The sequence below is a fragment of the Pelodiscus sinensis genome, chromosome 2 (genome assembly GCF_049634645.1).
Source record: "Pelodiscus sinensis isolate JC-2024 chromosome 2, ASM4963464v1, whole genome shotgun sequence".
NCBI classification, from domain to species: Eukaryota; Metazoa; Chordata; order Testudines; family Trionychidae; genus Pelodiscus; species Pelodiscus sinensis.
The window spans coordinates 143697693-143723531 of NC_134712.1; the positions used below are offsets into that span (position 1 = coordinate 143697693).

General features: G+C 41.6%; 1 protein-coding gene and 1 long non-coding RNA gene across 2 annotated transcripts in view; one reads left to right on the top strand and one right to left on the bottom strand.

Annotated features, from left to right (window-relative positions):
• Positions 1-25839, top strand: part of GABBR2 (gamma-aminobutyric acid type B receptor subunit 2) — an 856335-nt gene that overhangs the window by 667383 nt on the left and 163113 nt on the right. The gene's annotated exons all lie outside the window — the stretch shown is intronic.
• On the bottom strand, positions 17078-24581 carry LOC106731775 (uncharacterized). The gene is made up of 3 exons (XR_001368044.3): positions 24192-24581; positions 18110-18153; positions 17078-17233 (listed from the first exon to the last, which is right to left on the bottom strand). It is a non-coding gene; the product is annotated as an uncharacterized LOC106731775 (long non-coding RNA).

Below are 25839 nucleotides of genomic sequence, written 5' to 3' on the forward strand. Positions count from 1 at the left end.
TAGTCACCATTGGAGGGGGACAGACAGCGGTGGATTTAGGGTAGGGTGAGTGGGGCGGCTGCCCTGGACCCCGTGCTTGCAGAAGCCCTGCGCATGCGCCGTGGCACCACGGCGCATGCACCATGTCAAAAGGGGTGGCCCCGCGAAATTGTGCTGCTTGAGGCCCCGCAGCACTGCCCAGGGCCCCGCGGCACTCTCATCCGCCCCTGGGGACAGATTGGTACTCTGAGCAAGCAGGAGGTTACATAAGCATTTCAACAATTCTGTATGGCTATGTCTACGCTGCATACTTATTTCAAAATAACTCGTGTTATTTCAAAATAACAGAGTCCGTGTCTACACAACAAGCAAAATAATTTCAAAATAACTGTCTTCTTATTCTGAATTCTGTAATCCTCATTTCATGAGGAGTAAGGGAAGTCAAAGGAAAAGTGTTCTTCCTTCGACTTCCTGCTGTGTAGTCAGCGCCAAAAGTTTTGTTAAGGTACTAGACTTCAGCTATGCAATTAACATTGCTGAAGTTGCGTCTCTTAGCTTGATTTTAGCCCACAGTATAGACGTAAGCTATAAAAGCAGACTTGGCAAAACCACACTTACGCCATCAAGGCCTTTGCCTAGGTGTTACTTCAACTAAACTCATTCACTATCCATAATTATAAGTTACTAAGGTATAACTAACGAAGGTCTTAATCTTACCATTTAGCAGTTCGTCAGCTTTATATTTTAATATCATGATTCATTTTGTGTGTATTGTCATACACATCAGAGGGTGGCACTCTGACCCCAATTGTCAATATTTTCTTCATCTTCTTCCAAAGATGGGTGTTCAGTGGCCTTTTTCTCCAAACTTATGTTTGTGAATCATAACAGAAAAAAAAATCTTGTTAGTCATTTTCACTGTGTTGCCTGTTGAGGGATACATCATTCTCCAACAATATGTTATAATATTCTAATTTGTCACCCTTTCCTAACACAAGAATAACAGCTGAGAGCATTAAATAAAACATTATTTTCCTATCAGGGAAAATTAAAGGTTTTAAACAAAAATTTAATAAATTATCTCATCATTTAATGTGAATAATTACTTTCTTGCATTACACATATATTATTTTGACTTAGTTGTAACATGGGTTAACTAAAATGAAAACTAAATTATATATGGATCAGCATGGATTATTTCCTGCCTGCATTCATGGGAGTGTGGTCTGAGAGCTAATTTATTCTCTGGTCAGGATATGAAATGGGTCACCCTCCACAACATTTGATCTTTATGAAATCTCTGTGGAAGTGAGCAGAAGTCCCAATGGAGCTTTTAGATTCTGTCACGTGGGTGATTTGGAAATAGATCTAGCTCTTAGCCAACATTAGCTCTTCTGTTTCACATTGGGTAAAGACAACAGCTCCAGCAGGGGCACAGACTTTTCTCTTTCAAAGTATATTCATGAATTTTCCTATTTTCTCTGTTATCTATAAATAGGGTCCCAGATGGGGGAGAGGGAGGAATAGAACTATCAGCATGAATTTGGGATGACTGAAATATCGCTCATGGCTTTGCCATTTGTGAATATTAAAGATTCAGTGTATCTTGAATAAAACCTTTATATTCATCAATAAGACATTTGATGGTGGTGAAATTCACACCTATGCTGAGGGCCAGCAACAAGGTCAGTGTCTAATGAGAGTAATGAAGTGCCATGACCTTGTACTGGCTGTCTGAAGAGAATGGGAGTGAATTTGCCCTGGCAGCAGGAGACAATTAGTGATAGTCTTCCATAATCAGTGATGCTCAATTTTTTTGAACTGTTTCATTCTAGCCTAAACATAGGGATGTCTTCATAACAGAATGGGTAAGTGTGGTAGCACATAAGAGTTAATTGCACTAACTGGGGAGAAGTTTGAGGGATGAGGAAATGGTAAAGTTAGCAATAGCCAAAATGTTTATAGATCTCCTTAATAAAATGTCCTTTTAAACATTTTCTCTTTGGTGAATATACTTTAAAAGAAAAAAAAGTCTGGTTTCAATTGACTGTTTTTCTTTTATGTTGAAACATATATATGGGAGAGCAAGATTGAAGGAGTGGAGAGATAAGTGTGAAAGGAAGAAAAGGGATTACAGTAGTAGTGAGGACCGGATAGGGGACCAACATACTTCTGTGACCTTTCTTTCAATAATAAAAACACAGTATGGCAGATAAAAAAGATGAAAAAAATCTCATCATTTTCCTCTGGAAAGAAAAAAAGAAGAGGAGAACCATGCGTGACAAATGCTGGTCATATTGAATAAAGTGGTGTAAGAAGTTGCATAGAAATTGGGGAGCATGCGTGTATAAGTGTTTGTTTAACCTTTATTTATCTGTCTTGTGTACATGCATTATGCCACAGTCTTTAATTACATAATCACATGCTATTTTTATCCACAGGATAGAGACCCACTCTGGAGTTATTCAGTAAAGAAAGCTATTGTCTATAGAGTCCCTGCCAGGTTCCTTGCAGGAGCTGGAAAGCATATAGTGAATGAGGCCGGGAATTGCAGGAAGACAAAGGAGCGGGGGGGGGGGGGGGGGGGGAGGGGGAAGAGTTGTCTTATGGTTAAAGCAATTAACTGCTACCTGGGAGAATTAACTCCTATCTCTGCCACAGAGGCCCTATGTGATTCTGGTCAAATCTTTTATGCCAGACATTTTCAGATGTGGTCACTAATTGTGTGTTCCTCATTTTCTGAGTGCCTGACTTGAGACCCTGGGGCCTGATTTTCTGAAGTGCTGAAAGCTCACAGCTGCAAATGAAGTCAATGGCAGCTGTGATTGATTACGTGAAGTGCAATATAATGCTAAAGACATTGAAAAATCTGGTCCTGGATATCTCAGTTGGGCACCCACCCCTCTTCACAGGGGTTTTATGACAATAAGTTAATGTTTATGAAACACTTGACTACCATAAGTCACATAGAATTATAACTATTCTGTATGGCATTTTTCTCTTCATAGCAGGGTTTTAATATTGTTCAGGAAACAAGGCCGGTGATCACACATTGAATAATGAAAATATAATAAAATGCTGAATAGCTGCTCCTTAAGTGAACATTGCCCATCTAGTGCACTGAATGAGGAAGGGGTTCCATAATAAAAAAGGGTGGGATCATAGAATTAAAGCCTATATCAAGCATATGCAGCCTTAATACTATCATTTCCTAACATATGACTGCTTGCCTTTGCAACCTTAAAAATGTTCTTTTAACATAGTTTTTTTGTGTGCATGATATATATAGTGTAGTTGTGACGGACCGGGCCATGTCTGGGCACAGCTAGGGGCGTCCGCTCAGGGCGAATTGCTCAAATCCGGGGTTCCTTACAGCCCCCGACTGGCGACCTCTCCACACAGGCCACGAACCAGTCTCACAGAGCGCTTCAGCTGCCTGCCTGAAGCCTCCCGGGCAAAACCCCTCCGACACCCCAGCAGTATCCGTGCCCCAGATGGCCCCGGGCCTATACACAGGTGGGGGGTCCTAGCACCCAATCCCACCTACCCCGAACAAGTCCTGTCCGGTTCCAAGAAACCAGCCACAGATCCCTGGTCAATTTACCCTCTGGACCTTACCCACAAATCACGCTGGGCCAATCCTTTAGAATCTATATCTAAAGGTTTATTATTACAGGAAAGAAAAGCATGAGAGTAAGGTTATTAAAGTACAGTACGTTACATGCACCGAATCTCCCAGTTCTCGGTGCAGGCTCTAGCAGAGGTGTTGCAGCTGCTGGCTTAAAAGTTCTTATTGCACATCCTACGATCAGGATGGGTTCACAGGTCTTCCGGGCTCTTCAGTCCCTGCAGTGCTGCCTCTGGGATGAAGTGCTGAGCTGAGAACAAAATGGCATCGACCACATGGCCTCTTTATACTCCTTCCTGGCCTCTTCTTGTATGCAGCAAGTCACCTGGTCAGAGGCCAATCTCTATGTTTCCTGCTGGCTGCCCTCAGGTGACAAATCCCATTCTTTGGGTGTGTCCATAGCCTATTGAGAGCCATTGTTCCACAGGGCTTTGCTACTCAGCCTGTCCATAGCCATGCTTAACCACATTCACAGAAATATTCAGCTTCCACACAGATTACAGATTCCTACCTACACACACAGACATTATACACTCACATAAATAGCGTACATAAGATCAACAAACAATAATCTCCCATTCAATACCCCACATGGCTCCCCCCACACCAATTTCTGGGGCCAACACCCCCACCTAGGGGTGCAGCAGCGATCTGGCTGCTTCCCTCCAATTCAGCAACGTGACAGTAGTGTGTACGCAACCTGAAACAGGATGCATATTGAATACCGCCCTCGTCACTTTACTTGTATGTTGAATCCTCATGTGTGTGTGTTTTGGGATCTTTGAGACATGGCATGTGTCTTCCCATATATTTGTACAAAACCTAGTACCTATCGGATGCTGCCATAATATAAATGAATGATAAGTGTCCACAGTTCAAAGGAGTCTGTCAGAGGGTTAAATGAACCTTTTGGCCTACAAGGGAATGAGACAATGTATGGCAGATCAGTTTAAAAAAAAAAACCCAGAATTCTCTCACTGGCAAATGTTTCTTTTCCCTATACAAGCACTCTTCATTCTACTTATTTCCTATTTTTTTACAACAGTTTTTCCTATTTTTCTCCTCTTTCCCACCCCATTCCCTCTCTTTCTCTACGATTAATTTGTACTTTGCACCCCTTACTCCATTCATCTGAAGAAGTGGGTTGTGCTCATGATACCATCTACATGTTTTGTTAGTCTCTAAGGTGGTGCAGGACTATTCGTTGTTTAAGTTTTTTCAGTTACAAATTAACACAGCTACCCACTGAGGCTGTGTCTACACTGGCATGAATTTCCAGAAATGCTTAAAACGGAATACTATTCCGTTTTCAGTTTTTCCGGAAAAGGAGCATCTACATTGGCAGGCTGCTTTTCCGGAAAAGCCCTTTTTCCGGAAAAGCGTCTGTGGCCAATGTAGACGCGCTTTTCCGGAAAAGAGCCCCGATCGCCATTTTCGCGATCGGGGCTTTTTTCCGGAAAAGACTACTGGGCTGTCTACACTGGCCCTTTTCTGGAACAGTGTTCCGGAATTAGGACTTATGCCCAAGCGGGAGCAGAATAGTTTTACCGGAATAGCGGCTGATTTTGTACTGTAGAGCATTGTTGCTTTTCTGGAAATTCAAGGGCCAGTGTAGACAGCTCGCAGCTTATTCCGGAAAAGCGGCTGATTTTCCGGAATAAGTGGCCCAGTGTAGACACAGCCTGAGACTCTTCATTCAACTGTTACTTCGGGAGTGCCACAGCAGCCCCAAAGCTTGCTCCCATTACCTCAATCTGACCTTCCCAACATCTTCACTCTCCCCCGCACCTGGAGCAGCTGGAGCAGAGCTTGACAAAAGTTACACTAATCCCCTTACAAAGGTTGCTTCTGTTGTGAGGAAAAACAGCACTCTGGAGCCTGCCACCCACACAAAACCCAACATGGGGGCTACCTTTCCCCCTTCCATTCAGGAGAGGCATTAATCCTTCTCCCACCACCCCAGGGAAAGAATAGTCAGGAGTAGGTCTTTGGACACTTTGGTTTTATTTTTCTCCTCCCAGACTGAAGTTCAGAAAATGTATTTGGGGAGGATATTTTTGGTGAATAATAACAATGCAGATTGACAGGTGGAAGGGCGGGGAAGTTATAGTACTTTTGGTTTAGGTTATTTCCTTATAGTTTGTTTTGGATTTTACTTTCTTTGCAAAGCAAGGTTGTCTCTCATATTTTTAAAATTCTCTGTCCAATCTCATTAAAAATGCTTCGTGTAATCAATTCTCTAACAGATCTCACTTCTCAGGAAATGTTTCCAGTTATTTGCCTACATTTTTCTTCATTTACATTCATTGAATAACTTTTTTAGTTACACTGCTTTCCTTCTAGAGTTGTGTTTCCTTTCAAGCATTAATTGGTGGGTATCATAGCCACACTTATTCATCATGTAGCAACGCTAATAATATTTCCTTTTAATTTAAACTTAGACAACTTCAACTCCTTGGTCACTGTTCTTGCTGTTATCTGAATTCCTCCTGATTTTTCAATATTTTTCTGGTACCAAAGTGCAAAAAGTATATAGTTTTGATGTGAGCTTCTTGAGGAGCATGTTGAGATGCTATGTTATGTTGTGTACTGGGAAGGGATACCACTAAATCAGCAGTCTTACATTGCAGAACTGTGGAGTTCATGCCATATTGCTTTGCTGTTATTTACATCTTTTGTCCATTTTTTCCACAAGTTCTTTTTCAGTGTAATGGGTTTCCTATGTATCTCCTTCCTAATGATATCCATATTTCAGATGTCTTTATGGTCCTGCTGGGTGGAGTGGCTCATGAGCGTGAGTGCCTACATGAAGTCAGACTGTCAAAAGCAGGGAGACACCCTCAACTGATGCTGTGTTCTTTCACCAATCCTGTACCAAATGTGGACTCCCAAAATATTGCAGTAGTCTTATCATGGAGTCACAGAAAGCCCCATTAGACACCACCTAGGGCTATGTGATAAATGGTCACTTAAATCATAAATCACAAATATTCCTGGTTACTCCCAGTCCCAAGAGACTAGTCATTCATCAGATCAAGTTGCATTCTAGATTTCACATCAAAGACAATGCTGTCAGCCAAGTCAATAATAACCTAACTAAAGGTTTATTAGTTTAGAAAAAAGAAATGAGAAATACTGAGAGGCTAAAGCAGGTAAAATGTATGTACAGGTGAGTGTCAGCCTATAATTCAAAATGGTACCAGAGATGCATTAATCTGCCAGTTTCCCAAAAGTCTTTCAGGGCAACAAAGAGTTGTTCTGCCCTGTTAGAACCCAAAAAGTCCAGAAATTCAGGATGTTTACCTGTATTAATACTTATAGCTTCTCTCCATAGAAAGCAAGATCATAGGGTCAACATCCATGTGGGCTATTTTTTTTAATTGGCAGAAGGAGAGGACCACATTTAGAGTCTTTGATCTCTGATCGTCACACACAATGACTACTTGCTTTGAAATTGGGGTTTTCCTGGCAAAGATCTTCATTTGAATTCCATAATGCTTCTTTCCCTTTTAGTTACAGAGGTCTATATAGAGTAAATGTTTGCCATTACAATACAAAAGGATAACTGAAAACAATGCGGCTACGTCTACACTGGCATGATTTTCCAGAAATGCTTTTAACTGAAAAGTTTTCTGTTAAAAGCATTTTCGGAAAAGCACGTCTAGATTGGTAGGATCCTTTTCTGCGAAAGCACTTTTTGCGGAAAAGCGTCCGTGGCCAATCTAGACGCGGTTTTCCGCAAAAAGGCCCCGATCGCCATTTTCTCTGCTGTCTACACTGGCCCTTTTGCGCAAAAGTCTTTCGGAAAAAGACTTTTGCCCAAACTGTAGCAGCATAGTATTTCCGCAAAATCACTGACCATCTTACATGAGATCGTCAGTGGTTTTGCGGAAATTCAAGCGGCCAGTGTAGACAGCTGGCACGTTTTTCCGCAAAAGCAGATGATTTTGCGGAAGAACTTGCCAGTCTAGACACAGCCTACATGTAACATCCCAATAGTTTTCAGTGAAGTTTAAACACCAAATACATTCAACAATCAATTTCTTCTGTGTTAATATGTAAGTGAATTGTCCTGGGTTTTTGGCATGAACTGGCACCTGGTCTGCGAGCATCACACTGATGTTAAGTTTCTTTGTGAGATGTTTCTAATATCAGAGATGACAGAAAAATAATACAATGTGTCATCTGCATATTTAATTAATGTATAGTTTAATTCTTCTTCCAGATAAGTAATAAAGATTTTAGGAACATAGGAGTAGTTCATCTATTCTAGTTTCCCGTATCAGACAGTGTCAGATGGTTCAAAGGAAGGTGTAAAATCTCAATAAAAATTAGGCAGTAACAGGCCTCTAAGGGAAGTTTCTTCCTAACACACAGAAGTTTATGGTTAACTCATGTCCTGAATAGTGTTGCCATTACTCCCAGTTTCACCGGGAGTCTTCCTGAATCAGACCGTATCTCCCAGACTTTCTCGCAGACAAACTAGGAGATTTGTGCAAAACACAGTGGGGCTAAGGCAGGCTTCCTGCCTGCCCTCGTGCTATGCTGCCCCTGGAAGAGACCAGAATCATCCCTGTGGCCGCTGTGGGGTCTCCATGCATTGCCCCTGCCCAAGTCCTGACTCCGCAGCTCCCCTTGGCCAAGAACTGCAGTCAGTGAGAGCTGTGGGGGCGGTGCCTGCAAGCAGGGGCAGTGTGCAGAACTGCTGCCATAGGGATAGCTGGTCACTTGCGAGAGTTACTTGAGGTATGCCCATCCCCCATCTCCTTCTCCTGCACCCTCAAACCCTGTCCCAGTTCAGAGCCCACACCCAGACTCCCTCTCAGAGCCCGCACCCCCTCCTGCACCCAAACTCCCTGCCTCAACCCGGTGAAAGTGAATGAAGAAGGGAGAGCAAGTGATTGAGGAAGGGGAGCTGGAGTCAGAAGGAGGTGAGACCTCAGAAAAGGGCAGGGCCTTGGAGAATGGGTAGGGGGCAGGACAAAAGTGTTTGGGTTTGTGCCATTAGCTAGCTGGGCCTGAAGAATACCCCATATTCCTTCTGGTTGGAATTTTTAAAAGGTCCTATTTCAAGTAATTGCTTTGATTCCATCGAAGGTCAATGGGAGCTAGATGCCTAACTTCCTTAGGCAATTTGAAAATCCTAGCCTACAAGTGTTTGTTTTATGGAACTGATACTCATAGTGTTTATAGAGCATGAAACTCACCCTTTAAGGCTTATGCAAGACACACAGCTCATTTAAACACTCTTTTGAAGATTGAAATGGAATTTGTGTGGTACAGAAGCCTTCTGATGGCCCTGTGCAAAAGGGTTAATTTCACCCTTAAGTCTCTTAAATAAAACTGATCCTAATATTGATTCCTTCTGCATCCAACTAGATATCTCTCCCTAAATTGATATATTACACTTTACCTTCACCATCTGGCTATTGTCATGTGATCAGTTTTTTGTCTATGTACATAGCTTATCTGAATATTTTGTAAGGTGCTATCCCGCATTCATCCAATCTCTTTAACATTTAAGCATGGAAATTAATTTGTGAATTTCAATACATGGCTATGTTTCTGAGCTGCATAGTTGTCTCTGTCCTCCCATTTACTTATGCAATAGATTTTGCCATGTTAGTGTCATTCATCTAAACTGTGTGCATAATGACCCATTTTACATATGCACATTCATGCATAGGTTTCAACAATATTTTGAAAATGTTATTTTTAGGTTTTGAATCAGAATACTAGCAAGTGTTCTTCAAAACTTGTTTACGTTACTACCTTGGGGAAAATGCCAAAGACCTATTCACCATTATTAAGAAATAACTCTCTTTTTTTAAAAGGGCAGAAATACCAACTAATAGCAAGTTTAATCCAGAAATTACTAGCCAAAAAGCTCAAGTGCTTTTTAACCTAAAGCAGCATTACTTGATGGAAGAATTAGTTTAATCATTACCCTGATTTGCACAAACAACTTGAAGGTGCCCTTAAGGGACAGATTTCCAGATATGATCTACAAATCCCATGAAGGCAATTATAACAGACACTATTCTCCTCTGATTTGCTATTATGCATTTCACTAAGAATGAAATGGGCTGCTTTAGTATAAAGAAAATAAACTTGGATTATTTCAAATATTAAATCTTTCTCATCAAAAAGAGGAAAAGCCAAATTGTCAGTCTAGAAATGTCTTTAGGAGTCGGATAGTGTATAATTTTCCAAGGAGTATCCATTCTATTTTTAATTTTTACAGATGAAAATGTAATATTCTCAATGTGGAACAATAATCATTGTTTTTAAAAGCTGATATTTCTAAAAATTCCATCCACTGATATATTTCACCCGTGTGACTGTGTTGGATTACATTAAAATTATGAGATGTGGAATGAAACAAATAAAAATTCTAAAATAAAATAAAAATATTTTACACTATTTTTAAATCTATTCCTATCTTTAGTCTTCTGATAAAAGCTTTAGAAGTAGATCAAATGAACTTGATTGTTGAAATGTGTTTACTATCAAGATTCTATCTGGGTTAACAGATAAAGAAGCTTCCTTACAAGAAATAGATCTAATAGGATTTTAAAGGACATAAAACTAAATTTCTATAATGTACTGGGGGTAAGATATCTTTGGAGAAACAATGACAATAACAACAATTTATATGGATTGAGAATGGCAGGATGAAGGTGTCCAACTGGCACAATGGAGAGAGAGTGCATGGTGTTTCAATGCTTGGTTCATTTAATGTCTGATAACATAATATGTTGTCTTCTGTATGGATCAGATTCCCTCTTGCTGGCTACAAATACTGCAGTAGTTGCTAAACTTAGGCATATTTAATAGGAATTATGCACTTGCAAACAATAGTGGCTATTCTAAAAAGCAAAGTTGAGCTCTGGATTCAGATTTTCAGAAACAAAGTATACGGATAGGATAAAGTGATTTTAGAATTAGTCTTTCAGTTTAACCAAAGTATATTTACTTTGGCTTTACCAGTGGTAAAGCAGTTGAAGGCAGGACCTATCAGTACTTCACAAATTTGATAATAATTCGCCAACATTTCAGAGCTCCTAGGAAATGAACTAGAAACTAAATTTACCACTCTCATTAGCAACTCATATTGTCCACTGTTACGGTTTCTCTACTAATAGAAAACCATGTTGTGAAGATGTTCCAGAATCTGTCTCTGTTAATCTGCTATATATTTGGTAGAGTTTGTGCATCTGTCTCTGTCCATCCATTTGTGAGTCTGTTTGTTCAAGAACTCCTCTTACACAATAAGAACTAGGACCACCAAATTTGGCATGCAGCTTCCTCTTATCAGAAATTAAAACAAGGTCAAGGTTTTGTTTTGCCAGGGCAATGGGATGTGCCTGGAATGTGATTGTTTCTCCTCAAATGTAAAGGGAGTGCTGTAACATCAAGGACAGTTATATTCCAGAATGACCACAGGGAGTCAGCAAACACGGGGGAAAGTTATTCTCCAAAATGTCCACGGGGACAGCAAACAAGTATGTCCCCTCTGCCCCAACAGCCTTGGAGAGTCGTGGACCAGCTGCTGTCCAGGCAGCATGGACTCAACCATCCTACAGAGCCCAGAGAAGATGTTCCCGCTGCTGCTCTGGAGCAGCCACCAGCTGGGTAGAGTGACCCCCACTACCCTGACCTGGCCCATGAGAGCAGCTATTGGCTGGGCAGCGCAGCCGTGGACACCCCAAGCTGGACCTGGGAGCCAACTGCTACCAGCTCCTGCCATGAGGTCCCCACCCTGTGCCCTGACTCCTGCACCTCACCCCTCCCCTGAGCCCTCCTACCTCCCAACCTCCCTGATTCCTGCTTCCCCACCCCTCCTCCGAGCCACCCTCCCATTCCCATACCCTGATGCCTATACCCCTACCCTATGCCCTGACTCCTTCACTGTCCACCCCCTGCTTAGAATCGCTCCTCACCCCCCAATCCTGCCTCCTGCACTCCCCACTTCCCTAGCTCCCTGCCCTGAGCTATCAACATCCCCAAACTCCTGCCCTGACTTCTAAATCCTCCACACCATCACCCACCTCACACCCTGAAGGACCTGAGCAATGCTAGGTAACTCTTCTAGTAAGATATTTGTTAACACTAAATCCTATTCATTGAAGTTCTTTACAAACAACACCAAACCCTTGGTAGTAGGTAAAAATCATGATGACACATATGCAGAAATATAGGCAGAGATAGTAAGTGATATATGTTATCCCAAAAGAATAGTGAGAGAGCTAAAATTAGAACTCAAGAGTTCTTGGCATTCTACAATCAGATCATTTCACAAGGCATATCGGAGCAGTCGACAAAGGCTTCCCTTGTTGACTGCAGTGCGTCCAGACTGCCCCGCTATGCCGCCAAACAGCTGATCAGCACAGCGTGGCAGCCATTTTGATGTAAATGAAGCGGCAATTATTTAAATCGCTGCTTCATTTTCATATGTCTAGTAAACTCATGTCTCCGTCGATGGAACCATGTAGTCTAGACATACCCTAGATGGGTAGTTCTTGTCACTTTGACTACATCTACACTGTGGAGCTATTTCAGTATACCAGAAGTATCCTGAAATAGCTATTCTGCATCTTTTCAGCACACCTGTTATTTCAAAATATAATGGGCTTACTGTTCTGACATCCCTGTAAACCTCATTCCATGAGGGTTAAGGGACATTTTAGAATAGCATTTTATTTCAAAATTTGAAATAAATGAGCTATTTTGAGGTAAGGGTGTGGAATAGATGTACCCCCAGAGACTGGCGGGTGTTAGCATGGTAGTCATAGTATCCTACCCAATTACACTGAAGCTGGGTTGCAAGAAGTCCTGAACCTTCAAGTGTTCCTACTTCTAACTGTAGAATGACAGTGCACCACTGTCCCCTGTGTTGCCTGTTTGAGTTTAATTAAAGGAAACTCAGGGTCCAACCTGCTTCCTTCTGAAATAAGCCTCCGGATTTGCCATCTGTTTTCCTAGTATGTCATCAGGACAGAGTTAATTGCTATAAATATAATAATAATAAATATAAATAATAATATTATAAATATAATAATAATATTCCTGGGACAGCATTTCACAGATTGTGGGTCAGGACCCCAAAGTTTTAATGGGCCCTGTTTTAATGGTGTTGCCAGGGCTACTGCTGCCTCAATTGCCAGGGTCAAAGCCCAAGCCTCATTGCCAGGTGCTTCAGCCTTTGGTGGTGAGGCTCAGGATTCAACTTCAGTCCTGAGCAGCAGGGCTCAGCTACTGACCTCCACTCACCTAGGACTGAGGCTCTTGGCTTTCATCTTTGGCCCCTTTCCACCTGGGGGGCCTGGTCTCAGGTGGACTCAAATTTCAGTTTCCTTTCTTGTGGTTGTGTAAGAATTTCTGTTTTAAGGAGTGCGTAATAATACATTGAAGCTGGAGACCCCCTGCCTGAGAAAAATAATTTTGTCATAATAGTGTTAATAGTCTAAATGTATGTTTATAGTTTAAGGGCAAAAATGTAATGATTTTGTGTTTTAAAACAATACATATCTCTGAAAATTAAAAATATGCAAAGTGAAAAGGATATCATCAACTAGAATTCTAGTAGCTTGCTTTTTATGTAGTATCTCACTGTGCACCTGCCCCTGATGCAACCTTGCCAATTTTTTTTTTTTTTAGTTTTACAATCACACTTTTTTATCATTTCCCTCCTCCCTCCCGTTACTGTGTGAAAAACTCATAACAAGGGAGAAAATGACTGTTTATAGAGAGGAAACAGCAAAATTGACTATACACAAAGAGCTCTCAAATGCATAAAGTAAATGAACAGACTTTTTCTCTCCAACCTCTACTAATCTTAGGTGTTACATTTTAATCATATATATCTTTATGGTTTGGCCCAATATCCTGCCTGTGGGAAACCTCTTAAATGCTGTAATTTCAGCTGTAGCTACAGACCTCTTATAGCATGTTTGTTGTATTCTACATAGTAGAGTATATTCAGTATAACCACAAGAATTTATGGGAATTTAGATAACCACAGGGAGAAGTAACCACAGAAAAATGTGGTAGGGAAATAGGAAGGAGAACTCTAGCAAGCCAGAGCTGGCCTTCAGCAAATTTCTGTCCCTCACCCCACAATGAACTCTTTCCAGTCCTTGTTCATTTATTGTAACATTTTGACAGTTATATTTCCTATTAAGTAAAACTTTTAAAAATGACTTTACCTTCCCATTTGTTCTTTTCTCTGCCTTTGTGCTATTTGTTTCCCACTACTATGTATTTTAGCTTTTCCTTTGTCCCTTTCAATCAATTTTTTCTCAGTACAGTAAACTTCCGATAATACGGCACCTTTAGGACCCAGGGGGTGCCGGATTATCAAATATGCCGGACTATAGGAAGGGGGGGCTATGAGGGGTCTGAGGTGGAGGGGGGGATGCAACCCTCGGGGAAGCCGGGGGCAGAGCAGCTGGGGTGCTGCTGGGTTGGTCCTGTGGTGTTGCCCCTCGGCGCTGCGGGACCAACCTAGCAGCACCCCAGCTGCTCTGCCTCAGACTTCCCCAAGTCAGCCGCTGCTGAAACTGACCAGCGGCTGACTCCGGGAAGCCCGGGACAGAGCGTGCTGTGCCCTGGGCCTCCTGGAGTCAGCCACTGGTCAGTTTCAGCAGCTGCTGACTTGGAGAATTCTGGGGCAGAGCAGCTGGGATGCTGCCGGGTTGGTCCCCTAGCGCCGAAGGGCGGTGCTAGGGGACCAACCCGGCAGCACCTCAGCTGTTCTGCTCTAGGTGTCCCCAAGTCAGCCGCTGCTGAAACTGACCAGCGGCTGACTCTGGGAAGCCCGGGGCAGAGCAGCTGGGGTACTGCTGGGTTGGTCCCGCAGCGCCGAGGGGCAACACCACAGGACCAACCCAGCAGCACCCCAGCTGCTCTGCCCCCGGCTTCCCCGAGTCAGCCACTGGTCAGTTTCAGCAGCGGCTGAATCGGGGAAGCCGGGGGCAGAGCAGCTCCAATTGTCCAGCTGCCCGGAGCACTTCCAGGTTCCGGGTGGTGCCGGACAATCAGGAGTGCCGGACCATTGGATGCCGGACCACTGGAGTTTTACTGTACATTTTTTTCTGTGGGCTTGTCTAAATGAACAGTTTGGGTACATCTACACAGCAGCATTATTTTGGAATAACTGACATTATTCCAAAGTAACGTAGTGCGTGACAACAAGCCTTTATTTCAAAATAATGTCAAGCTGGAGGACTTCTTACTCCAACTCCTGTAATCCTCATTTCACAAGGAGTAAGGGAAGTCAAAGGAAGTTCTTCCTTTAACTTCTTGGTGTGTAGACAGTGCCTGAAGTCGAGTTAAGATATATCAACTTAAGATATGCAATTGACATAGCTGAAGTTGTGTAGCTTAATTCGACTTTAGCCTTGCTATGTAGACATATCCTTGGCTCAAGGCAAATTGGGATGTAAATCTAAATCTATAGTACACTAGCAAGCCATGCATGTCTGTGTGTGCCAAGCTGGTGCACACACCAAAAGTGTCCTAGTGCACTACTCGTGTTTCAAAGTGGAATACATGAAAGCTCAGTAGGAAACTTTTCATGCATGGTAGCTGAGTCCACATTCTCAATGGCTACGTCTACACTGGCCCCTTTTCCGGAAGGGGCATGTAAATTTCATGAGTCGTCGTAGGGAAATCCGCGGGGGATTTAAATATCCCCCGCGGCATTTAAATAAAAATGTCCGCCGCTTTTTTCCGGCTTTTAAAAAAGCCGGAAAAGAGCGTCTAGACTGGCCCCGATCCTCCAGAAAAAGCGCCCTTTTCCGGAGGCTCTTATTCCTACTTCGAAGTAGGAATAAGAGCCTCCGGAAAAGGGCGCTTTTTCCAGAGGATCGGGGCCAGTCTAGATGCTCTTTTCCGGCTTTTTTAAAAGCCGGAAAAAAGCGGCGGACATTTTTATTTAAATGCCGCGGGGGATATTTAAATCCCCCGTGGATTTCCCTACGACGACTGGTGAAATTTACATGCCCCTTCCGGAAAAGGGGCCAGTGTAGACGTAGCCAATAGGTATGCAGGGTATTAATATGATGTAGCTTCACACTCTGGTTTGCTGTGTATTTACTGTTCAGCTAAACAAGTCATAACTGATGCAGTAATTATTCTCCATTTTCCCTTTTTCCTATTCCACCTCTCAACTTTGACAAGATGCAAACATGGCACACCCTATGTGATAGATACAAAATGGAGGGGAAATTATTATTCATATGGGAAACTTAAAACTTAGCATGTTATTTACACAAAAGGATGAGTCCATATTTTGTAACTTCAGTTTCACAAGTATTTATTTCTGATATATATATTTCTGTTATAATAATAATAATAACAACAAGTAATAATCAATATACATATTTGTATGGGATATAAGTAATTTTGGGACCAAAACTAGATGAATATTGTGCCTTGAAAGGAATGACATCTATCAAGATTCTGATATTCATCCCTCTAGTTTCTGGGTGTCTATTAGTCATTGATGGATTTCTTATCTATCCATTGAAGAGAAGTGCCTCCAACCCTTTCATTTTTCTTTCCCTGTATAATGATGAAACCAAAAAAAAACAATTTGAAATTAAAAGAAATAGCCATTTCATTCTGAAATTTTCTGTCAAAATACAAAAAAGTGAAGCCAAAGATGACACTTTCCAAATAAAAAATATGACTTTATGTGACGCCCCATTTCTCGTGTGAAATTTTGACAGTGGAAAAATACCTACTAGCTCTAATAGTAAGAAAAAGCAGTAACCAGAAGGGATGGGCACTGGCTGCTAGGAAAAGAAGCCACTCACTTCAGCAGTACCAGTTTCAACAGTTCTGTATGCTACTGCTGGTAATGACTGTCCCTCACAGGTACCTGTCAAATTTATGGGTGTGGATGCAAAAGTGCATGGCTACAGTGGAAAGAAGCACAACAGCATTCACTGGGCCCAACTTGTATATAAAGTTAGAATCTGGGAACAATGTTTTACACCAAATTATAAACCTCTACAAGTAAGAATTTAAAATAAAACTGATAATAGGGCCTAAACCGTAGTAGAACTCAAAGACATTTCTATAATAATACCAAGCAGAGAGACATTTTTTTCCTTTGCAATATAGTGGAATGCTTGCAGTGAGTCATTTCTTTGAAGTGTAAATGTACTTTAAGAGGGATGTTAAATATTTCAAGTAATTGGTATGAACATAAAATCTCTCATTAGTGTCTCCTAGCTGGCTGCAAAATGCAGATAAGAAAGTGCATGTGCTGGTACAAGAAAATGTTCAAAAATTGTTGAGGGAATCTATTCCTGCATAGAATTGCCTCTTTTTCTTGCCGTCTTTCTCCATGTAGCCTGTATCTGCCGCAAGAACACTAGTTAAGTGGAAAATTAAAGCACTGTGTGCATGTTAATCTCCCTGACACAAGGCTTTTCCTTATACTAACATGTCATACTGGATCCAAGCTGCAGACCAAAGTTACTCTTTTACCTTCTTCAAAGACAGACTTTGAATGCTTCTTATTTTTAAATGATTCCATTTATGTCATCCGTTTGATTTTGAAATGCATTTTAAGTAGCATTCATTGATGCTCATTCTGAAATTGATTTGATTTGTCTAAAATGAAATGATAACAGTAATTAATATCCCATTTCATGGTTAATTTAAATAAATCACATGTGAAAAACACAAACATTAAGTGATAAAACTAATTATTCAGGCCTGGGTTGTGACATTTGACCATTGCCCATAATAAGGAGCAGTGTGGAGCTGTATTGCATTCCAGAGGTGCCAGGCATCTAAAATCTTCATGCTCATTGCTACCCCCAACCCTCCTTGGTGAAAGATCTGGGTCTAGAATTCATGTGTTATTACAGTATGGCTCAGTGTACATTATTCACCTGAGCTACAAAGTATCTTGTGGAGAAGATGTCAGAACTGCAGTGTGTCCAATATTTTCTATTGATATCCCAGATCCAATCTATTAGTAAATATAATTAATCTTTGCAGGCTCTGACCTAACCTGTGTTTTTTCAGTACCTACTGACTTAAGCTAAATAATTATCAGAGAAAAGAATAAGAATCAAATTGATCATGCTCTAGAAGTACCTACATAAAGGAGAAAAGATCTGCATTAGGGAGCTCTTTTATTTAGCAGACAAGTGGCATGGTGACTGAAAGACAGGGTTAGAAAAGCTCCCATTTGGGAACAAGATAGAACTTTTTAGCCATGCTGGCAATTAATCATCTTTGGCATTGATCACATCTTACAATGTGATAAATACATCAGCATTTGGGCTCTTCAGACCAAGATTGAATGTCTTCCTACAAAATATGCTCTAGTTTATCTATACAGTAGGGAAAATTAATTTCCTTCAATGCAGGAGTTACAGGGCAAAATTCTATGGCCTGAGTTATGCTGGAAGTTAATGGCTCTTTCTGGCTTTAAAACTCAAGAGTCTATGAATTCTCTGCTTTTACCATCTGTCTTACCTGAGAACAAAGGGAGCCAGTTGAGGTCACTCAATTAAGGTGCACTGCAAACAATGGAACAGCCAATTCTGGTGATTATTTCAATATTAATATTTACCAAGCTGGTACAGAATAATTTTGTGTTACTTTATTAACAATCAAAAGTCCAAACAACTCTGTTCCCTTAAAGTACACAGCCTCAGGCTTTCACCCAGACACCTCAGTCAGATAAATGTCTATCAATCCCAAACAATTAGACACATAACCTTCCAGGCCAATGAATATTTCAGTCCTTATCTATAAATACTATATATATAAATAATATATAGGTGCGTCAATCCATCCATCTGTGAGTCATTTGTTCAATAACTCCTCCTAAATTGTAAGAGCTATGCCCACCAAATTTGCTATGGAGTTTCCTCTTATCCTAACTTAAAGCAAGATCAGGGTTTGGTTGTGCCAGGACAATGGGATGTGCATGGTATGTTATTGTTTCTCATAAAATGAAAAGGGGGAGGGCCTGGGAGGAGAAATACCGTATTTTCCGGCGTATAGGGCGACTGGGCGTATAAGACAACCCCCTAATTTTTTAATTAAAAGATAGGGTTTCATCTTATACCCCAGCACCCCTCTGCCTCCTTTGCTCCCGGTGTCCCTGGTCTGCTGGAGACGGTCCCCAGCAGACCAGAGGCACCGGGAGCAAAGCCGCAGCAGCTTTGCAAAGCCTCGGGGGAAGCCGGCGGGGGGACAGGGTTTATTTTTCAACAGATCTACATCTAGAGTGCCAGGGTATTTTTTCTGGAAAAAGCTCCATTTTGAAAAAAACAGTGCCAGCCATGTTTATGCTAATAAAACACGGGATATTTAAATCCCTGCTTCATTAGCAATTTTGATGTGCCTAATCTACATTCCTCTGTCAACAGAGAGGTGTAGTCTAGACATAGCCTCAGTCTGATGAGAGCCTTCCTGGTTTCAAATGGCCTCACTATCTCTAGTGCATGCTCACCAAGTACGTGGCAAAAGACCACACCTGAGAGACCCACAATCAGCCCTCTGTGTATAGCTGCTGTACAGTTGAAGACGCTGCACATCTGTTAAATGGCTGCTCATGAGGTGCTGGTCTATCAAAAAGACTTTCCAGACTTTACAGTGCTGGCACCCAGGCTGTTTATTGAATGGTTGAAATGAATGACACTGGCCTAAGCTCTTCTGACATATTTGACTTTTTTTTTACTTCTACAGCTGTAATTCATTGTGTTTTGAATTTTTTCCCCATCTTTATTGTACCACTTGTGCATTTGCCAATAATAATTCTGTTATATCTGAGAATAGAGCCTTGACCGACATTCCCAGGACTCTTACACTGTCCTGCTTCCCTGGAGGAACCAGACAAAAGTTTTGTTTTCCCTAGGGTGAATGCTCAGGTGCCTCTTACATCAATTCTTCACACTGAGACAATGACCTATGAGGCATTGTGTTTGTGTCTCAGGCAGAAATCCATCTGATGCTTCCTGGAGGGCTGTACAGCTCTGCACTGCCCTCAGTGCAGGGATGTGGCCAACTGCTATAAGCAAGTCCAATGTTAATTGTTAGTCATATTCCATTTTAAATTCCAAAGTTCTCAAAAAGTAGGATTTTTAAGCAAATTGAGATTCTTTGTAATTCTAGGAGCATGAGAATTGTAATATTGTAAATGGGGTTCACCTAGTCCACTAGCTTGTGTCTGACAGTGGCAGTAGCAGGTGCTTCAGAGGAAGCCATAAGAAATCCACATTAGGTAGATGTGGAATAATCTGCCCCCCAGTGTGGTGACTCATCATGATGTCTAATTAATTGTTGTAAATGCTAAAGCCCAAGCTTTAGTATCATTTCCAACTTTTTTGTTGTCATTAGTTATGATCATTCTAGGTATTCTTGATACCGAAGGGTATGTCTACACTACCCCCCTAGTTCGAACTAGGGGGGTAATGTATGCATACCGAACTTGCTAATGAAGCCCGGGATTTGAATTTCCCGGGCTTCATTAGCATAAAGCCGGAGCCGCCATTTTTAAAAGCCGGCTAGTGCGAACCCTGTGCCGCACGGCTACACGTGGCACGGACTAGATAGTTCGGATTAGGCTTCCTCGTTCCACGAGGCGTACAGATAGTTCGGATTAGAAGCCTAATCTGAACTATCTAGTCCGTGCCGCGTGTAGCCGCGCGGCACGGGGTTCGCACTAGCCGGCTTTTAAAAATGGCGGCGCCGGCTTTATGCTAATGAAGCCCGGGAAATTCAAATCCCGGGCTTCATTAGCAAGTTCGGTATGCATACATTACCCCCCTAGTTCGAACTAGGGGGGTAGTGTAGACATACCCTAAATGTCCAATCCCTTTACAAAAATCTTGTTAAGTTCTTGGACTCAGGAATGTCTTATGGCATTGATTCTACAGTTTAGTCACGTCTTGAAATGCATTTCTTTTTATCGCTTGAGAATTTGCTATGTTTTAATTTCATTGAATGTTATCTTCTTCTTGTGATATAAAACAGAGAGAAGTTCCCAATCTACCTTTTTTTATATTCTTTTATCATGCCTCCTCTTATTTGCCTTCTTTCTAAAATAATCAATCCCACTCTTTTTCAGTCTCTCTTTGCATGAGTTTTCCCAGGCCCTGGATCATTTTCATTACCTTTTCCTTAACTTCCTCTAACTCTGTAATAAACATTTTGAGATAGGTTGACCAATACTTCACACAGTGAGGTCACACCATTAAGTTACATAAAGGGATTACAATGTTCTCCACACTATTCTCCATCCCATCCATCTGTATCACAAGCTTTTATTACCATTTTTGGCCACAGCTGCTCGTTGAGCAGAAGTCTTCCCTAGCTGTCTATAATGGGGCTTAGGTCTCTTTCCTCTATTGGTTCTGTACATTTAAAACCTAGTTTGGTGCATGAGTAGTTTAAATTTTCCCTCCAGAGTGCATTACTTTGCTCGCACGGTGAATTTTATTTGCCATCATGGTGCCTATTGTCCTAACTGCTTTAGGTCTCCTGGAAGTTTCTCACAGTGTTCTCTGGTCCCTACTAACCTATATTACTCTGTGTCATCTGAAAATTTTTCTGCAACACTATTCTTCTCCCATCCCAGATCGTGAATAAATATATTCAAAACCATAAATACATCCATGGAAACTGGAAAGGAATCTTGAGGCACCCTGTTATTAGCTATGATGAAAACTGACTATTTAAGCCTACTATTTGTTTTTCTATCTGTAGGCCCCCTTTTTAATCTATGGCAATATTTTGCCCCTCATCCCATGTCTACATAGCTTCTATAGTAGTCTTTTGTATGGGACATTGTGAAAGGCCTTTTAGATGTTCAAATGAATTATGTCTACCTGTTGCCATTTATCCACTATTTTACATTGACTTTAGGCTGAAGAGACCATGAGACTGACACTGTAGCTCCCTGGCTAGGGCACTCATTTGGGAGACCCAAGTTCAAGTCCTTCCTAAAATGAGTATTTAAGTAATTTATATAATGTGGAATAGCTTCCTCATTGAAATTGAGAGAGGGATAGCCCAGTGGTTAGGGTACTTAACTGAGAAGTGGGAAACCTGGGTTCTAAATCAGGCAGAGAAGGGACTATGAACATATGTGTACAACATCACTGCACCTGGTTGGTTCAAGGATAGGGTTCAAGGAAGAACTAGATAAATTAATGGAGGTTGGGTCCATCAATGGCTATTAGCCAGGATGGGTCGGAATGTTGTTCCTAGTTTCTGTCAGAGATTGGGAATGGGTCATGGGAAAGGGATTGCTTGAAGATTCCCTGTTCTGTTCCCTTCCTCTGAGGCATCTGACATTGGCCTCTGTTGGAAGACAGGATACTGGGCTGGATGGATCTTTGGTCTGACCCAGTATGGCTTATGACTAACACCACCTCATCATAATTCAGTGGGCCAGCTTAGCAAATACCTACCGGGGTATGACTCATAGAAGAGATAGGCAAGCGACACCTAGGGTATGTCTACACTGTGGGGCTATTTTGGGATATTTCCTGAAATAGCATAGTCCATGTCTTGACAGTGTCCCCATTATTTTGAAATAGCTTTCAAAATAACGGACTCACTATTCTGATGTCTCTGTAAACCTCGTTCCACAAGAATTAAGGGATGTTTCAGAATAGCAGTTTATCTCTAAAGTTTTGGCCTAAGCAAAGGGGCATGGGGGCATCATTTGAGCTCCCCACCTCAGGTGCCAAAATGTTGTGGGCCGGCCCTGAGAGTTTGCCTCTGTGACATTATTTTGCAGGTTTAGAACCTTTTCCAGATGCAAGTACCTTCATGTTTTAACTGTTTTATGATCATTTAATTCAGCAAATTCTGAGGTGTTTAATCATTTGATTTCAATAGGCATTTGCCTGACTATAAAAAATGAATACGAAATCCAGACTTCAGCCAACACAGTGTAAGTCATGGCCACAGAAGCTCTTATTATCAGGACTATTAATTAATGCGATGTAAATCATGACATGTAAATCATGTCTATTGCTGTAGATAGATTTCTAAACCATAGAAGTGTAAAACGGGTTGCATCTTATAATGAGTCTATGTGTGTGCAAATAAAACACATACTGCACATAATTACAAGTTAATAATTTTATAACTTATTAATATATATAATATTAATATAATTGAGAAACCATGAAAATATTTTGATTTAAATCTTTTGAATGTGCAATATATAAATGGTCTGCTTCATTATCAGTAACAGAGCAGAATGAGATCAGCAAGCTCTCGAGCATGTTTAGACTGATCTATTCTGATTGGAGTGGGTGAGAGAAAGGGAGAAGCAGTGTGGAGCTGTTTTTCTCACTAGAAGGTTTACATTCCATCTTCTGTCTGAAATTGAATCTTGGCCATTATGACAACTATTCCCAATGATGCAACTGGTATACATCTGAATATATGCAAGGCATTGGGTTTTTTTCTGACCTTTTTGTCTATTTATGTCTACTGGGAAACTAGGATTTATTTTTGTCACCTTTTTTCTGTCTCATTTCACTGTATATGTTCTGAAATCCAGCTTTTTAGGCAAGCTGACTACATTCATCCCTTTCACTATTCTACCATCTCTGAACTAATTAATTCTTTTAACTTATGAGGAAAAAATCAGGAATAGTTATAATTGCTGCATTTGTTTCCCAGTGCTCCTGAAAGATAAACAGTTAAATATTGTTAATCTTCAAACCAGTGGCATATAAGAACAATGAGAATCAGAGAGAATCATATTCACAGCCCATTTTATAACAGCCACTTTAATGTCATTCGTAGCTCAAATTCTACTCTCGTTTTCACCCTTGCAGCCCCCCTAAGCACAATGTTTCTGCACCCATGTATACGAGTGCAGACTATGCTCTGGTATTTAATGTGGTGTTTGTAGATCTTACAGCTCATGGCAGGGCTCAAATGGTTTGGGAAAAATAACATCCTCTGCCAAACCTACACATTTCTAAAACCCTAAGAACATTTAAGTTGCTGAATGCTCGCTTTAACTTTAATGGTTTCAAAGACATTTTGAGGGATGTTAACACTTCTTGCCTGAAATATATATGGACAGGAGATTTACATTTCTGTGTTATTGTGAGTGATAAAAGAAAACACTACTGATCACATCTCAGATCACCTTGCATATGCCTCATCTCCATTTGGGTCAGGTTCCAAGCTATATTAATTTTAAATTATTAACAAGAAAAGCCTGGGAGACCTTTCATGTTGTTCACATTACGGGGGCAAGGAGTTGGGATGTGTAACATGAGGGCTTTTTGAACATTTGTAATTAAGAGGAGTTCTTGCTTCATTTCTATCACTGCTCCCCTTCCTCCCTGTCCTTGGGTTTACCTTTATTCTGCTGCCTTAAACAACAAAGCTTTGAGGCAGGAATGTACAATTCCAACAAAGAAAAAGCGTTCAATATTGACCTGTGCTGAGGATCCATCCCACACTGGTAGTTCCTTGGGGTTCTCCCTGCAAGACTTCTGACCTTCTTTCTGGCCTTGCATTGCCTCAAAAACAGTTTTTTTTTTCTTGCTGAAATAGAGCTAATCAAACTTACCTGATCTAGCTGTCAAAGTGACTCTGCATCTCCAAGAGACAGACAGATTCAATCCAGGAGTTACAGTGGTGTAGCCAGGATTCCTCACCAATAGAAGGCAGAAACAGAGGCTTAATATAACAAGTTGCCCACAGTCCTAATCCACCAAGCAGCAGGGAGGCAATTTGGACATGCCAAAAGTTGATAGGGCTAGGTCAGGCCAGGAGGGGGCAGTGTTAGGCAAATTAAGAGATGTGCTAATTCCGTGCCAGGCTACACTAGATATAAGAAGCCTGGGAAGAGGACAGCAGCAGTACCATTGCCTTCTTGCCTGTAGGATTCATCTCCTCTTTTCTGAAGTAAAACTGTCCCTGCTGACACACAGGTATGCAAACTGCACCTCTCTGCACCCATAAAGTTGAATCTAGCTCATCCTAGCAACACCATAAAAGAAAGAAAATATCACTATCTTGCTCTCTGAGCTGTGACTTGACCATGACAATAATTCAGGTTAAATCGTATTGACTGTAAAAATGTAATAAATAAAGCTAGTCTGGCCTTTGCATTTGTTGAAAACCAATATTATTAATATAACTAATAATATAATTAATATAACTAATAAAAACTAATATTAGGAAAGCAAAAAATAGAAAAACTAAGCATAAAACCTAGTCAAGGAGTTATATGAGAACATATAACTCCTCTCAAATCATCACCAGACTCCAGAACACCCCCACAGTCTGAAGCCTGACATTCTAAAATGGCGTTAGATTTCTCAAGTGGTTCTCAGTCTGAACAGAGTGAAATATCTAAGTACCTCCAATGACTGAAGCACTGAATGTGGATGTAGAGATGGAAGTATTCTGCTCTATTGTGTGATAATGCACAAAAGATCCTAACTTGCAGCCAGAACCAAAAATAAACAAACAAACAAATTAGAGGGAGTGGAATGAAAATAGGGACATATGCAAGTTCTGTTTTTTAAAATGATGACATGACTAGCATGTACGAGGGTATGTCTACACTACAAAGTTAGTTCGAACTAACGGACGTTAGTTCGAACTAACTTTCATAGGCGCTACACTAGCACTCCGTTAGTTCGAATTTGATTCGAAATAACGGAGCGCTTAGTTCGAACTAGGTAATCCTCATTCCACGAGGATTAAGCCTAGTTCGAACTAGCTAGTTCGAATTAAGGGGTGTGTAGCCCCTTAATTCGAACTAGTGGGAGGCTAGCCCTCCCCAGCTTTCCCTGGTGGCCACTCTGGCCAACACCAGGGAAACTCGTCTGCCCCCCTCCTGGCCCCGGACCCCTTAAAGGGGCACGGGCTGGCTACGGTGCCCGTGCCAGGTGCAAGCCTGCCAGCACCCAGCCAGCAGACCCTGCACCTGGCACGGATCGAGCCACCCACCCGATGCCCCCCATCCCTCCCCCTCTTCCCGGGACCAGGCTGGCAGCTCCCGGGACCTTGCCCGGGACCGCAAGAGGCGGGCACCCGCCTGGGCTAGTGAGGACATCATGGACCTCGTCCACGATCTCTGCACTAGGCACAGGAAAGTGGCCGGCTTGGGCAGGATAGCTGCCAGCCTGGCCACCCAGGAGCAGGTGTGAAAGAGAATCAAGGGGGTCCACTGAGACCCCTGACCCTGAGCCCTGAGCTTACAATGG